A 17,725-nucleotide genomic window follows, 5' to 3' on the forward strand; every position below is an offset into this window, starting at 1 on the left:
GGCAGTCATAATGTTATCCTCGGATGGAATTTCTTCTACCAGGAGTCATAAGCAGTCACAAACTGTGCAAAATCATTGCTACACACTGAAGATGCTGTTCCTACAGACACACATATTAAAGAATGCTCTGTATGGTTGTTTGAGAAAGGAGACGCTGTTACCCCAGCATCATTAGCGAGACGGGTTGCACACGTCAGTCGAGATTCTCTGTTAAAAAGTGAAACTTTTGCCGATTGTAGAGAGCTACTCCGGCACACGAAAGAAATCCATATTCATGCGACAACGATGGCCACTGTAGGTGGTTAAGGAGAACTTCGGATTACTAATTGTCATAAGCGCCCACAACTCGTCCCTAAAGATACGACCAGTATAGGAAGGCCAGCTTAGTGTCATCGATAAAGAATCGTACTCGGCTGCTATTACAGACGACTGGGCGGTGAAAGCTACTATCGAACCAGTAGTAGGATCTGGCCTGAGGAACACGTTGGTGGGTGTTAGTCACTCTGCGGCGAATTTTCGGGTGCTTCCAAGTACGGATTGGAGGAAAGACGGACCAAGTTACGCTCTAGCCACGTTTGAATGTACAGTGGATAACCTGCTTCAAAAATTTAAATGGACAACATGTCTTTGGTATCTGCATGACACTTTCATTTTTTCGAAAACATTAAAAAAATCATCTAAGCCAAACTGACAAACATGTAGAAATATTTTCAGACTACAGCTCTGAGTGAAACCGAAAAAGTGTTTCTTCGTCACCCAAGAAATAAAAAAGTTTTGGGCCACCTAATAATGGCGATGGCGTCCGTCTCAATCCAGAGGAAAATAAGAGCTCTCACAGGTTTTCCGACTCTTCAGGTGATTCGTGACTTGAGAAGATTTCTCAGAATGTACTCGTATTTCTGGCGATTCATAATAGACTTCTGTATCAAAGCACTTCCGTTGCAAGAACTACTACAAGGAGATACCAAATTTTCCTGGGACACTGCGCAAGAAATACTTTCGTTGTCCTTACGGAGGCGCTTAAATCTCATTCATTTCTAGCATTGTACGACAAGAATGCTGGAACAGAACTTCATGATGATGGTGGTGGTTATGTAACAAGTGCAGCTCTAGTACAAATTCAGAAAGATGCTGAAAAGGTTATAGTGTATGCTTCAAGAGTACTCTTAAAATCCAAGATAAACTAGTCTGCAACTGAGAAAGTGTGCCTCGCAGTTATTTGGGCCATCAACAAATTCACGCCATATTTATTTAGCGAATCGTTCACTATTGTCACGTCCCACGATTTTCTTTGTTGGCTGACTAACCTGAAGTATCCATCATGTCGACTGTCAAGATAGGCACTGTCGCTTTAGGAGTGCAATGTCACAGTGGCATGCAAAAATGATGTCAATAGGAGGACATTGACTGACTTTGAAGGATCCTTTTGCCGAATACAGCAGCGAGTACAAGATCTTAGTCATCGCTCCATGAAATGACGTTACTGGTGTATAAAGGGAACATCCATCACTGCTGAAAACCATAGAAGCCAGTGGCGGCTCTTACTCATTTTCGTTGGTGGGGGCCAGATAAAATGTTAGTAAACTGTATAATGGATTTGTTCTGAAGTGTTCATTATATATAACCTTCATTTACGCCATACTGCTTAAACATATTCGAAAATATGGTAAATATGTGGTTATAAAGATAATCCACGAAATACTGCAGCTAATAATAAAATATAAAATATATACAGATGTAAACTTACCATTTGTTTGTGTGTGTGTGTGTGTGTGTGTGTGTGTGTGTGTGTGTGTGTGTGTGTGTGTGTAATTTTTAGTCGGTCTGGTCTTGGTTTACGATGCAGTGGTGAAACAGTTTCATCACTGGGGGTTTGGAGCTGTTTGTGTTCAAACCGAAGTTCGCAAGTTCTCCTTCTGCTGATGTTCATACTTACTCTAGTTGTGTTTCTGTAGTCTGATTGTGGAATAAAAAGAAAAATGGTCTAACTCTGGGAAGAAGTATGTAACTTCTTCCCCACCGGGAATGCACCAGAGAGCCAATATAGGGATCGTTCTGGATTTTCCTTATGGTCAGAGGCAAAAATGCTGGGAGAAATGTTGGATAGATGTGGTTTCACGAGTATTTTACCCAACTAGAACGTTAAGTAATGAGGTCTCTTCTTGGCAGGTTACTTATACAGTAGATGTGCTCTACTATTCTTCTGCCTGGTTACATGTGACTTACTCTCTTGCTGAAGTTTCAAATTTCACTGATTTCCTCCTTATGAATGGAACAAACAGCCAGTGAGTTCCGCCTTTACTGACCCAAACTGTTCCCGAGGAAGATTTTATTCATTTTAAAGAGCTGAAATTGCGACCTGCTGCTTCTGCTGTTGAAACAGGTGTTGTTAGCGCAATTTACAATGGTTTGTGCATTTCAGTGAACGATTCTTCATAGGAATGTCTCACAAGAAATGTGAACAGCTCACTAACCGATGTAATCCTTTTAATTGTGTCTTGCGATAAATAACTGACGGTTCTGTGGTGTCACCGCCAGACACCACACTTGCTAGGTGGTAGCCTTTAAATCGGCCGCGTTCCGTTAGTATACGTCGGACCCGCGTGTCGCCACTGTCAGTGATTGCAGACCGAGCGCCGCCACACGGCAGGTCTAGTCTAGAGAGACTCCCTAGCACTCGCCCCAGTTGTACAGCCGACGTTTGCTAGTGATGGTTCACTGTCTACAGACGCACTCATTTGCCGAGATGACAGTTTAGCATAGCCTTCAGCTACGTCATTTGCTACGACCTAGCAAGGCGCCATATTCTGTTACTATTGATATTGATATTGTGAATCATGTACCGTCAAGAGCGACGTTCATCATTAATGGATTAAAGTTAAGTATCAAACTAATTTACGTCCGCTTTCTGAATTCTAATTCCTTGTCATGTTCCAGACCTCACGTTCAGTATAGTTCTTCCCTCCACACGCCACCCTGCGTGAGCTAAAACGCGTGCATTTCGGCCTCCACTAGTAACACTGTGTTGGCTCTTCTGCCAACACAACAGGTTCATTTTTCAGTTTATCATGGAAAATGAAGGGAACGTAATTTAATAAGATTTATTGACTAAAGTGGTTGGGAAATGTTCTTTGAAAGAAGCAAACTTTTTTGGATCAATAATTTCGAAACTGCTGAGTACATGACAGTTTTGAAATCTTCCTTTCAGTTGATTGCTCACAATGTCACACACTTCTTTGGCATCTGCTGTCATTAGGTTCAGTGTTATATATGGAACGTTTTGTTGAAAGAGCGAAACATTCATCTTCAAAAACTTGATACGTTCCAATGTTGTTTCTTATTTCAGAAACAGCTGACTGCAAATGACATAATGCATTATATACAGTAACAGAATCTGCACTCTGCATATGAACTGTTTTAACAAAGTAGCAATTTGTTTCATAATGTCGTAGAAAAAATTTAGAAGGAACAAAACGTCTGGATTGGGACATGAATTTCTTAAAGCAAGTGCTTTTCTTATTGTAATATCATCCGAAGAATCTTCTTCCTCAGTCTTATCAAACATTTCAATACGTGTAATTTGTTGTCTTGAACATTAGTTACCATGTGAGATTGGAAGTTCCATCTAGTTGAATTTAGTGAAAAAATTCTCTTGTTGCAGAGTGCCCATAATCAATTAATTCTCTTAAACGATGAAGAGAAAGACGTTATAAATATAAAAATATTTGCGAAGAGCAACACAACAGACTTTATGTTTTTACTACAGTCATTCTGAATAACCAAATTCATTTGGTGTGCATAACAGTGGACACATTTGCCATATGGAAAAGTACTCTGCATCTGTCTGTACACCATTATGACTGCCGCTCATTACTGGGACGCCATCGTATGCCTGAGCAATGAATTTTTTTTTAAACATGTTTTGGTTCCAAACTTCTTTTTAGGACCTCACTAAACCCACATGCTATCCTATCAGTGACATTTTTAAAGGAAAATAGCTTTCAACGGGTTTCTTCCCCTTAATATAATGCAGTAGAGTAGATCGGGGGGAGATGCGTATCGGGGTGAGATGCCTTAAGCTGTCATTTCCGCCGGCTCTCAACAGATCGCGACACCAACCTGCACGGCAATCGCTAGCTGCAGTATGGGGGGAAAGCAGCTCCATGTATCGTTGTTTCTTCGCTTTGGAAGCAACAAATACAAGGTAAGAGCGAAAACTGACGCCTTCTTAATAGTGCGCAACTATTTTCAAGAGCGGACGAGCGTCTGAATAATGTAGTAGAGCCAAATGCTGTTGAGCGTAGAAGATACTTTGTAGTTCAAGTTTCCATCCGCCGTTGCCTCACAACGGCCATGTTGTGCCAGACACGGTAAGTGGCATCTCTGCCCGATCCTCGGAAGAGACGCCACTGTTTTCTCAGGGGAAGATGGCGACTCGTATCCCTCAGGTACACCGACTTTCTTTTCGTAGGAAATGCCTCGAACGTATGTTAGAACATCAAACAGGGGTCAGTGGTCTGAAGAATCGCTACAAATAGCTATGGAACGTGTAAGAACTGGAGGAATGAATTGTTTCAGAGCTTCCCAAGAATGTGGGATCCCATATAGAACTCTGAAACTACATCTGGTGAAGAAAGATGAAAGGAAGCATGGCACTGGCCCAAAAAGTAATCAGTATTCTATTAATTATAATGTTTTATTTGATTATGGAGCAAAATGAGAATAATTTCTAACTGAAATATTAATTCACCTAAAAATTAATGATTGACTTCGCTTTTTTAATTCCTCAAACTATTCTCAGTGATGAATAACTATCACATTTTAATTATTGTTATTATTTATAGGTAGCCTTGGTGAAGAGAATGAGAAACAATTGCTCACTTACATAAGACAGTTGAAAATGTGTGGATTTCCACCAACTGGAGAAACTCTTCGTAGGCTGGTATTCCAGTTTGCGGAAAGAAATGGAATTCCCCATAGATTTTCTACAGAAAATTAAATGGCAGGTTGGGAGTGGCTACAGCCCTTTCTGGAACGAAACCCACAGCTAGGTATGAAGAAGCTACAAGGTCTCTCTATTGATAGGCCTGTGGGAATGAATAGAGAAGCTATTGCAGCATATTTTTCTTTAGTTCTGGATGTCTTAACAGCAAATTATTTACTGGATAAGCCTGGGAGCCTGTACAACATGCACGAAACTGGATTTCAGATGAATCCTAGGCCAGACAAAGTGATAACAGAAAAAGATTCTCTCCTCTGTATCAAGTAAGTCCCCCCAAAAAAGGGGAATCCATAACGGTAATCACTTGCTGCAATGCTGAAGGCAACTTCATTCCTCCAGCGCACATTTTAAATGGTAAAAGAAAGAAGTCTCAATGGGAGGATGGACTTCCGAATGATTCGATTGTATTAATGAATGAGAGATCAAGGTATGTCAACTCTGATATGTTCATGAGTTGGATGAAAGACCACTTTATTCCCATAAAACAACAAGGGAAAGTAGTTCTGCTTCTCGATGGGCGTATCTCACATTCTACTGATCCAGATATGCTTAATCTTGCAACAGAAAATGATGTGATCATGATTTATTTACCTCCGCAATCAACACACTACCTTCAGCCTCTTGACAGGTGTGTTTTCAAATCACTGAAACAAGCTTTTTACAGGACAATGCGAAACTGGACATTGTGTCATCCTGGACATAAAGTCCAGTTCCCAGTCTTCCTCAGCGAAGCCTGGAAGAAAGCTTCAGTTCCATCCAATGTTCAATCTGGATTTGAAGCTTGTGGCTTGTACCCATGCAACCCGGAAAGAATTCCAGAGGAGGCATTTTAAATTTCTGATCTGGTTGCTACTAGTGTGGGCAGACAAAATTGAAGCATATAACACTGACTGTAGAGGATGTGCTCAGGTTGTTCCCCCACAGAAAGGCAATAGAAGACTTGAAACACAGGTTGATAATAGGCCGATTCCAGTACATCGTTTGAAGAAATTCCTCGTATGCCTATCTAGTATGCATTACCATCCAAGGGCAGAAAGAAAACAGCTGAAGTTCTCACAGGAGGGAGTCGAAAAGAAGCAGCAAGAGCTAGGTCACAGCGAATTACAAGCAAAAAATCAATTCCAGGTCGGTCTAAGTTTAGCAAACCAAGTAACTCTGCAAATGACAGTGATTATTGTGCTGAGTGTGCCAAGAATTACTGTGATAAAAATGGACCTAAGGTGGATTGGATTCAGTGTGTCATTTGCAATAGATGGTTGCATGAAACCTGTACAGAGGAAGAGAACATGTGCAATAACTGTGAAATAAATACTGATTTCATTTGGATGCTTTCTTGTCATTTGCTGATTCTTAACTGTATTTATATATTTGCTTTGTATTATATTCCTTACAAACGCAATAAATTAGCTTTCTGAATTACTTATGTAGCTATGTTGTATCATAAATGCACAAAATTAGTGCTGAAATCTCCTTGCAATATAATTGTCATCTCACCCTGATGCCTGGGGTGAGATGCCTGCACGACACTGTTCATTAAAAAAAAATTAAATACGCATTAATTACTAATGGTTTCCAAACACCAACTGACCTTTACACAGAAAAATCTCATCAGTGAACAATATTTCAGTGTTGATCCTAAATCTTCAATTTTAACTCGCCTTTTGATCCTCCGAACCTTAAGTATGGCATCTTCCCCCGATCTACTCTATAATAACAAACTGTCTTCTGCACGTAATATCTGTTGTTTCATCTGCCTGCACAGACACGAAAGTGCCAATATTAACGCCTTTAATCATTTCTTCAGTGTAAACTTGGTATATACAGTCTGAAAGTTCATTCTGCACCATGTGTGACATATATTTACATACAGAGCTACTTGAACAGCTTAAGTGGTCATCTAACACGCTGTCAAGATTTCCTCAAGATAAAACAAATCTAAGACACTCCAACGGTTTGTTGACTCTCATTCTTCATTGTGAAACCTTAGAGCTAACTCGTGAGTTCCACAAAACATTAAGCACTCTATTATTCTTTTTTATATGTGTCTATTGTTCGTAACTAATTCATTACGTTTCTGAACTGACATTTTATATGACAACTCAGTCTGGGCAGCAATATTAACTGTGAAAAACATTTTGTATTCACATGCATTTTGTAAATGTAGTCTACTTTCTTTATGTTTCTTAATTGGTTCACTTACACACTTTAGATCCTTACAGCCGCCTGTTATCCATAATCCTTCACCATCAAATAACACACAATAGAATCCAAATAATATTTGTTTCTCTTAACTCATTGTTAATCAAGACGTTTTAAAGAACCTTTGGCAGAAAGTTCTCTCCAACTGCTTGATTTCAAGCTTCTCTTCCATACATAATAAATGAAAGGACGTTTTAAGCAAAGTTTCTACTTTATTCATTTTAAAATCACTATACGAACACTCGAGTTTGAACCACACATCACCTTAATAAACGACACTACTAAAAGATGGCCCCATTCACTGTTTTTTGCGTTCTCCGTTGATGAATGGCAGTAGCAGGGGAAAGGAATGCAGTAAGGCATGTGACGGCAAGTAGAGTTAGGGGCTGTGGATCCGAGGTGGCTGACCCCAAACACTGTAAAGACTTGTGGGCAGGTGGGCAAGGGGAGGAGAGCGGGAACGTGGCAGGGACCGGGGGGTTCACAGGGCTGCGGGGTAAGAGGGGTATGGGTGAGGTGGGCCATCCACTGGGTCCATTCGAACTGGTCGTAGTCTGCACTAGGGCGAGGGCCAAGGCAGAGGAAAGGATACAGCTTGGTCACATCACTGCAACTGCAGTTTTAGGAGCTGGGGGTGTGGGGAATAGTAAGGGCCGTCTGTCAGTGGCCCCACAGCACGTTTAGGGTGAGGTACGGTTGAGGGCAGGGAATGCAGAAGGAGTACAGGGCTAAGGGGTACTTGCCACTGGCTCTCGGCTTTCGATAAGTGGAATGGGGAAAGAAAAACTGGTTCATCACTTCGGAATGATGTGACTAATGTGTGTCTGCAGCACAGAGAACTGGGCCTAATTACATCGGGTTTCTGTCAGTTGCACTACGCCACAATCATGTCAAACTTAAACCATTTAATATAAAACTGAAATTAACATATCACAAAATTTTTGATGGTCCACGGCCCTCTTCACCTTTAGGACGAGCGCTACCCCATGATAGGAGGCTTCTTCAGCAGGCACCAACCAAAGAAAGATTCCAATTAATAAACTGAACATTATGTAGGGGGAACTATGATCCAATGTTGCAGAAATGGTTACACATCATCCCATCTCATCTATGGCCAGCTGTGCTGAAGTATAGCCATGATGCTCGAGAATCTGGTTGTCTGGTGTTCGATAAAACTCTAGACAGAATCAGACACAGACATCACTGGTCAGGTCTGTATCAATCACTTAGACACTATGTGACTCACTGTAAGGAAAGCCAGTGATGGACGCCCTTGCCACAATTGCATTTGGGGTACCAATTTCACTTGCAGCAGTGCCATTGCAGCAAATTCGAATCGACCTCCTGGGGAGGTTCCTAAAGTCAATAACCTGGAATCGATGGATTTCTGTCTGCACCGAATACCTCATCACCGTTGTCACTAGGGTAGTGTCAACTGCCAAAGCTCCAGAAATTACTAAGATCATTGTAGATAAAACCATTATAAGGCACAGAGGACCTTATGTGATGACGTGTGAGTGTAGAAAGGATCCTCAGTCTAGTCTAGTATCAGAAGTAACGTTATGTAACAACATGACCCGCAGGATGACAACTGTCTACCACCCATAGACAACTGAACGCACAGAACGTTTCAGTAAGACATAGCAAATATCCACTCGATGTTGAACAAGCACATTGGGATACAATACTTCCAGTCGTGACATTCACATACAACTAAGCAAAGCAAAACACAACAGCTCTACACTCAAGAGACTGAAACTTAAACTTCAGAGGATACACTGTTCCTGCTTCAACCAGACGATTTGCATGTAGAATATTTGTAACGCCATATCGTCGGTATCAAAGAAGCATCTGGCTCACATATGGACTCTGCATACACAGGAAAAGGAACGAAAGGGCTATAACGCAAAGCACTGCCCTGTGAGATATTCATGGGGACTTGATATGAATTTTTAGGCCTGTGCAGAAAGTGGTACTATCAGACAAGTTACAAAAGCGCTACTTTGTGCCATATCATATCCTTTGTCGCTTGTCGGACATCACATATGAAATCGAGGATTATAGCCCTTCATCAGGAAGACAAAAGCACAAAGGCATCATCTGTATCCTCCGTATGAAACCCTACTGCAGTCCTGCGGTACAGATCGACGATGGGAGCTTCTTGTCCAAGGAAGCAGAAGACCTGCCAGATGACTGCAAAAGCTGTAACGGGAGGGGCGTAGGAAAATGCCATGAAGTTGGACCCTAAGAGAAGCTGCTACATGGAAGTATAGAACCGCACGCTAGCTCGCAAATAGCACAACATGCAAGACCCAAACAAGGCGTACTCGCCTCACCACTACTGAAAGATGACTGGTTTGAACTGGCGACCTGCAGGACACCACCCAGCAACGTTATTCGCTATACGATATTATTTGCAGCACAATTCGCGCTATTGCTCATTGTCTTTGAAAGACAGCGACCCTCCATTTCGAAAGTTCTCACTGGAGTCAACAATAGCACCCTGGATCTAGATCTTGTCAATAGCCCTGTGTATGGCAGCGCTGCTGGATCCTCTCATTAATGTCATATTCTTCACTTTTCTTTTGGATCATGAACGACCAAATGCATATGAAGTGGAAGGTTTATATGGAACGAAAGGCGTCTCCCGACACATGATGTTCTCGGAATTCATTTTTCAATCCTCAGTATTATCGTGTAGATAAAAATGGTGAATGAAGAGCTGACGTTGTGCGGCGCCACGATAATGATCTCAAGTTTCAATACTCTGAAGGTATGTAGGGACTGCTGTGGTTGATCACAGTGATTTTGGTCTCTAAACGTTGAGGGTTTCAGAATTCCCATTTGAGGTGCCATCAGACGTTGTGGTGTCCATCCTTAAACCTTAGAGCAACATCGTCAGTCACGTTACTGAAGCATGGAAATCATTCAGAACCTACCACGTCCTCAATGGTGTCCAGCAGATAAAAATTAAACTGAGGAAACACGTGCCTCTTTGCTTCATTGTGGCCAGCTCCAAGGTTGTGCGTGGACTAAAAATATTTGACGATAAAACAAACAAAAAAATGGTTCAAATGGCTCTGAGTACTATGAGACTAAACATATGAGGTCATCAGTCCCGTAGACTTAGAACTACTTAAACCTAACTAACCTAAGGACATCACACACATCCACGCCCGAGGCAGCATTCGAACCTGCTACCGTAGCAGCAGCGCGGTTGCGGACTTACAGGTCTAGAAACGCTCGGCCACCGCGGCCGGCGACGATAAAACAAGCAGCCTGAAATAATAACAGACTATAACATGACAAGATGGGGTGTTGACAGTGTGGATCAGTTCTGTGTGTTCATGAGCCTTACCATGTAGCAGACATGTAGCGCACTACACGGAAAAAAATAAAGTAAACCTCAGGTGAAACACTTTGTATTAAGATTTGCTGAAACATTTTAAGTTTATCCTACAAAAAGTTCAAATAATCAAAATGTTCACAAAAATATACAGTTAAAATGCTCTGTAAGTATTCTCAAAATAAACACTATTTTTCCAAAGTCTGAGATCGTGTTATGTAAATTATGTTGTGGGGTATAATATACCCCCACGTATGCTCGACTAATGGAAATTTGGCGAGCCTGCTCGAAGGTTAAGCGTTACAAAATGCGCTGTGACTGTAGATGGTCGCAATTAGGCAGAATGAAGATATTAGGAAGATTGAGCCTAGGGGTATTGTAAAACTGAGGGTCCAAAAGTAGGATATTTACACATTATTAGAAGTGCCCATGCAACTTACGCACTATCTGAAACTCGTCTACCTCAGCTTCTGCGCCTGAGTATGTCCTTCTATCTGTTGACCCAGACTTTTCTCACTGTCTGTCTGTTTCTTCGCGAAGTTTTTATTTGTGAACGCCTTCCTCTAACTCGATGTTATGCGTCTAACAATTGCAACAAAAGAGGAAATACATTGTTACCAAGAAAAACATTTACGAACGTGTCTGACGCTTACGTCAGCATTGAACATGTTCTCTAATACACACACACTACACCAGCGCTCCCCCTTCACCGTTTTCAACGCATAGAACAGGAAAAGCTAATGGCAGTAAAGATGAGGATATGAAGAACAACCATAGAAAGAGATAGGAAGTATTCTTAACTAAGAAAAGAGTGAAAGAAGAAAAGTTTGAAAAAAATCAAGTTTCTATGTATTGAAAGCACTGATGGGCGCTGCAGAAATGCTGAAATCCGTGAAATGACGTAGGTGGGACATTGCTTATAGAAACTGCCATAATGACAATAAATGCTAAATTGTTTTCTGTAACTCAACCATAACCAGTTCAAGGCAGTTCCACTTGCACGTACGACATGACCTCTACCACCTACCTAAATGATGCCCTGATGACAAGTGTGATTCATCATGTCATGTGGTTTTTTACATACCCTGACAAGAGTGTGTACCTAAGTGTAGGGCAACTGACCATTCTAGGCGACTTTTTATCATGTTTTTAGCGTTGAGTGGTGGTTTCCCTGTGCCCGTGCTAAACTCAGTGCTGTGAGATATAAGTGATAAGCCAAGGTACGCATTTGTGTTGGTACCTTTTGTATCCAGTAGTGTGAGGAAGGGATTCTGTACGATGTGACTCCTCACCAGTAGTTGTCCAGCAATGAATTGGCGTGCGATTTACTGCACCGTAGCTCGTTTACACATCGATGGAGCTGACGACTCCTTTCATCGACACCTTGTTGCCCACAACATCCGATTCTTGGCAGTGTTTTACCCCAAATCGAGGTGTTCACAGTGAACCCTTGACAAGTCACGGTGGCCTGTTAAAAGCTTAATGCGCGTTTGACCTCGAAGATAGGAGGCCTCATGATCTGGCTCCCACCATATGGTCGAGCTAAGACTTGCTGTTAAAGAGCATCCCGCTCATCCTGCCTTCGGATGTGACGCCAGTGGCTAGTGCAAGGTCCGATGACATCCCAGTCACATGACACTTCATACTATTCGATTCGCTATGGTGAGAGGAGTGCTTTCTTCTCACCCCAGAAGACATCTTAAATATAACTGTATGTAAATATTCACCTTTCTTTTACTTAAAAAGGTGTTTTCCATGTTTTATATCTGCAGACAGGATTGGAGTTTTCACATAAATCAATATGCCCGCTATTTCACGTTGTTTTGATATAATTACTAAACACGTTAACAACTGCAAACAGATCATAAGGACATGACAACAGGAAGCTATGTTTTGTTAATACCAGTAGCGTAGCGTGGTTGGAAAGGTTGGGGAGACTGCAGTATTATAGGGAGACAAAATAGTACAATGAACAATAATTTAAACAAATGAAACAAAACGCGCCAAATACAACAACAACAACTACTACTACTACTACTACCACCACTACCACCGCCACAAATAGAAATAATAATAACTTGTTCAAGAAACGATGGCAAATTTGTAGAACTCCAGCAGCAAGAGAAGAAGCACTTATACTGTATTTTCTTGTACACAAATGCAATACGCCTGTCTTTTCTTTCCACGAATAAGTCTATAACTCGGTCTACAAAGATCTGATCACTGGATAGCTCTCCAAGTAGTGTCTTTTCTATTGCTAACGTGCTCAAACACGAAAGCCGGATGTTGGACGTTGAATTCCTTAAATAATTCTTCACTCGTTTAAGAGTACTCATGCTTCGTTCACTGCTTGCTGTAGTTGCGGGTAGGGTCAAAACCAAACGCAGGAACTTCGTTGTTTCTTCATAAACGGAGTCTTAATCATTGTTGACAATGTACTTTAAGAGGATTCTTGGATATAAATGTTTTTTTCTCGTCAGTGTATATGTTACACAGTTCATTTTCAAGTTGTTCTTGTTTGAAAAAAGGGTACTGTTCTAATAATTGAAGCAGTTACAACTTTGGGAATTCTTTTTGATAGTTCAGGAAACACTTTTCGTTCAAAAGTTCAACAAACTGAATTTGGGGAAAGTCTTGAAACCTTCTTTCCATCTGAACAATTTGCAAATCCAGTATCTCGTAAGTCAGTGCCCTGAGAGATGTCTTTTGACTGTCACAGAATGATAAGTTGCCATTCAAACACAAGCTGCATTTAATGCATTCATCAACGAATGTTTCCGCTCTTAACTGTCGTAAGTTTCTGAAAACAGTTCTTATTTCGTCATGGCAGGCAGTTATACTGACAGATTTTGACTGAAGAACATTAAAGAGATGATCAACATAAACAAAGCACCCTCTGTAGAAGCAAAGCAAGTAGACAAACGTAGGATCATCCATCCGTCGTTTCATTCCCACAGCACAGCTCAAAGATTATGGGTCCCACTGAGAGTCTGTATCATCAAACATGTAATTAAAAACACTATATATGCCTGAGAAATGACTAGATGTTGAAAATGCCCTGGAACGGAAGTTCCAGCGAGCGTTGCTTGCATGTGGCAGTTCAAATCCTGTCTCAGTTAGCAATACAGTTCGTTTTGATGATTTTCTGAAAAACGAATGGAATGCAATAAGATCACTTACAAACATGCGTATTTGTCGTATGATTTTAGAGGCATGTAACAATACCAAATTCAGTTGGTGTGCGTAACAATGTTGTAGTCATCTTTCTCTGTCTGCCATTACTGAAACGCCACCATATGTTTGACTAACCACTTTTCCTTCCACATTCCATTCTTTCAGTACTGCGTGAATAATGTTTGACATGCCTTCAGCAGTTTTATCTCCAGAAGAACTGCAGAATCCCACGAATCTCTCCTCAATTTTGTCTGCAATACAGTACCTGAATATTATACTCATTTGTCTCTTGCATGATACGTCTAATGTTTCATCAGCCTGAATCGAAATGAAATTGCAGTTCTGAATTTCAGATCTTATTTTCTCATTAACTGCCAGAGTTATCATTTCTATTAACTCATTCTGTATATCTGGAGACGTTCCTTTAAAGGTTGAAGATGATGACAGATGGTCTCGGATTAACTGCTCTCCTTGAGCTAGTACATCCAACAATTCCAGATAGTTACCTTTGTTGCTGGAGGACTCGTCTTCTCGATGGCCACGAAAGGCTAGTTCTTGTTTACAAAGAAATACAATTGCCTGAATAAGACGAGCCAATAGTCTCCTGCTGGATGCAGCTTGTTTGTTGTATTTTATTTCTGTCAGACGAGCGGCTTCAGAAAGGGCGTGCTCAATACTACTTTTGCCCAATAACTGAAATGATTCTTTGTTCTGCAGGTGACGTTTTGATGTCTGATGTTTTCGTGCTTTCCTGTCAAAGTTCTTTATTGTACAAATGCCCTCACTGCATCATTCCTTTTCACCACCAAACAGAAGATATATATATATAACAATACAATCTGTTATTAACTGCATTCGCAGACAGCCAAGCATACTTTTCGTACCAGGCTGTCTGAAAAGTGCGTTTTTGTTTGGCTTCACTTAAAACTACACTGAGTATAGGAGTAGGTCGTTTGTCCTTCAATTCGCACTTTTTTCGTACGTTAATGTAGAAAAGGGCGTTTTTAATAAAAATTCTATAAGGCGTTCAGTTGCTGGCTCACTCATGTTGGCGACACAATGAAAATATGCACTAAAATCACACAAGAATGACTATGAACACAAACCACGCGACTGTTCACTTCCGTGTTAAAAGCCAGCATCGAAGCGGCAGAGACTAGTCTCGATACCTGCTAGCAAGTGCAGCGCACCGGCCTTCATGGAAGAGGGGAAGTGGAGGGGAGCCGAGAGCGCTCAGGCGCACACAGCCAGGTAAGGGAAGTGAGACAGAGACAGAGCAGTTGAGTCTCAAGCAGGCAGTTACACCAATATTCAGGATGCGGCGGTGCGGGCTACAAAACTGATGTCTTCGCACATTTAGTGCTCTTAGTAGAATGTTGTTTATATTTTTGTTATGAATTACTATTGCATCTTTTTTAAGCACGAATACAGGGGAGACTAAGTCTCAAAGTCTCCCCTCACGCTACGCCGCTGGTTAATAGTACTTAACGGTTGTAAACAGTTTCAAGACAATGTAGTGCTAAATAACACCAACTGTGCTCGAAACAGAGGAAAAACGTCATCAGAGAATTTCGTAATGAATGAGTTTTAATTTTAAGGGATTCGTTAGAGAAGGTAAACACAGATGAAGGTCTATTTCTGTATGCACCTGTAAGTTATTCTCCGAAACAGCGTGAATGTTAATAGTCATTAGAGAAACGTACTGGATTTTTGAGACGTTACTCTGTCAACTTACGGAAACCTCCGTGTTGGATGACCTACAGTGAGCGCGGCAGGGTGGTCACCAGATTCGAAGTAGATTGAAAACGCTGCTTACCTATCTGGAATTGCAGGCCAAAACTCTCTGCGCTCGAATGAGTAGACATCTATTTCGGAGCTTCCAAACCACCTGTAGTGTAAGCGACCAGAAACATTCATTTGGTTAGATAAATTGTCGATCATAATCTTGTAATCGATTTACATAATTCTTATCATCTTTCTCTGCACAACCGTTTACTTAGCAAGAAATTCCTTGCGACACTATACCATGCTTTCTTTGGGGCAGACGACCATAGTTATGGCAAGCGTATGCCTGCCGTTAACCAGCTTTGAAGCATAGTGCTTGTAACCTACGGTGGTCTGCTGAGGGAATTGAAACAGTATCGTACAGCTCTCAGCTATCGGTGCCAACTGTAATCAATTTACCTCTCCAGAATGAGATTTTCACTCTGCAGCGGAGTGTGCGCTGATATGAAACTTCCTGGCAGATTAAAACTGTGTGCCCGACCGAGACTCGAACTCGGGACCTTTGCCTTTCGCGGGCAAGTGCTCTACCAACTGAGCTACCGAAGCACGACTCACGCCCGGTACCCACAGCTTTACTTCTGCCAGTACCTCGTCTCCTACCTTCAGGAAGTTTCATATCAGCGCACACTCCGCTGCAGAGTGAAAATCTCATTCTGGAAACATCCCGCAGGCTGTGGCTAAGCCATGTCTCCGCAATATCCTTTCTTTCAGGAGTGCTAGTTCTGCAAGGTTCGCAGGAGAGCTTCTGTAAAGTTTGGAAGGTAGGAGACGAGGTACTGGCAGAAGTAAAGCTGTGGGTACCGGGCGTGAGTCGTGCTTCGGTAGCTCAGTTGGTAGAGCACTTGCCCGCCAAAGGCAAAGGTCCCGAGTTCGAGTCTCGGTCGGGCACACAGTTTTAATCTGCCAGGAAGTTTCAATTTACCTCTCATTCAGAGGCCTGTTTATAGCACTGGTTCAAATGGCTCTGAGCACTATGGGACTTAACATCTGAGGTCATTAGTCCCCTAGAACACACACATCCATGCCCGAGGCAGGATTCGAACCTGCGACCGTAGCAGTCGCGAGGTTCCGGACTGCAGCGCCTAGAACCGCTCGGCCACCACGGCCGGCATAGGACTGGAACTTGGCTGTTAACCACGACCATTCCAAGCAAACTTGTCAACAAACATATTAGTATGCTGTAATACAATAATTTTACTTTAGCTTTCCATTTGAATTGTCCTTTGTCTTTCTTCATAGTTCATTTTGGACGCCTGGGCGACCCTTCACCTCGAGCATTTGGGGCACTGCTCCAGTTAAATTGTGCTCATGGTCACGATGGAGCTGCAAAACATGTTGAATTACGTCACTCGACATAGAGGAGCTTAAGAATGAGATACAGTGGGCGTCGCTGATGTTAGATATGTTATGAAGACAGTGACTAGTGAACTCCAGATACCCGTAGCGTTTGTGTTAACCTTCAGTCTGAGCGTACTTACAACGTTCATCAAAGTAGGATTTTATTTGGAATTCACAAAAGCTGCTATCCTGATGACAATTTCCATTTTTTTACTGGTTTCGACCAATAAACAATAACCTAACACGCACATTATAGCAGAAGACGTTTAAACTGGCGATTCTATAACGTGATAAAGTCGTCTATGTAAAAACAGTTGTTTTTTCTCAACATGTCTGCCAGTCAAAGGTTTCCTTGTTGGAAACCTATAGTCAACAGGCACAGCACGTATTGTGGTTTCAAAATATTTTCAAATATAAATTCCAAGATAAAAAGCGACGTACCACTAAAAAATTATCGGAATGGAAAGGAAATCGGTAGATGTGATGTATATGTATAGAAAATAAATGAGGAAGTCAATAACGCATTCATCTATCTCTGGCCCTTGTACAAGCAGTTATTCGTCTTGGAATTGACTAATAGGGTTGCTGGATGTCCTACTGAGCGATGTCGTGCTAAATTCTCTCCAATTGGCGTGTTATATTGTCAGAATCCCTAGCTGGTATGAAGACCATGCAAATAATGGTACAAACGTTCTCAGCTGGTTTGAATTCCGACGACCTTGCTGATGGGTTTGGCAAGCACGAAGACAAGCAGTAGGAACTCTCAATGTGTGCGGGCGACATTATCTTGCTGGAATACAAGCTCAGGATGGTTTGTCATGATGGGCAACAAAATGGGGCGTACAATATCGTCAACGTACCGCTGTGTTGTAAGGGGTTGT

The 17,725-nt window shown here is 41.7% G+C and overlaps 1 non-coding gene across 1 annotated transcript; it reads left to right on the top strand.

Moving 5' to 3' along the window:
* The first annotated feature begins 16,320 nt into the window (after positions 1–16,320).
* Positions 16,321–16,395, top strand: Trnaw-cca (transfer RNA tryptophan (anticodon CCA)). The gene has a single exon. It is a non-coding gene; the product is annotated as a tRNA-Trp (tRNA).
* The last annotated feature ends 1,330 nt before the right edge of the window (positions 16,396–17,725 follow it).

Source organism: Schistocerca nitens, chromosome 3 (genome assembly GCF_023898315.1).
Source record: "Schistocerca nitens isolate TAMUIC-IGC-003100 chromosome 3, iqSchNite1.1, whole genome shotgun sequence".
Lineage (NCBI taxonomy): Eukaryota > Metazoa > Arthropoda > Insecta > Orthoptera > Acrididae > Schistocerca > Schistocerca nitens.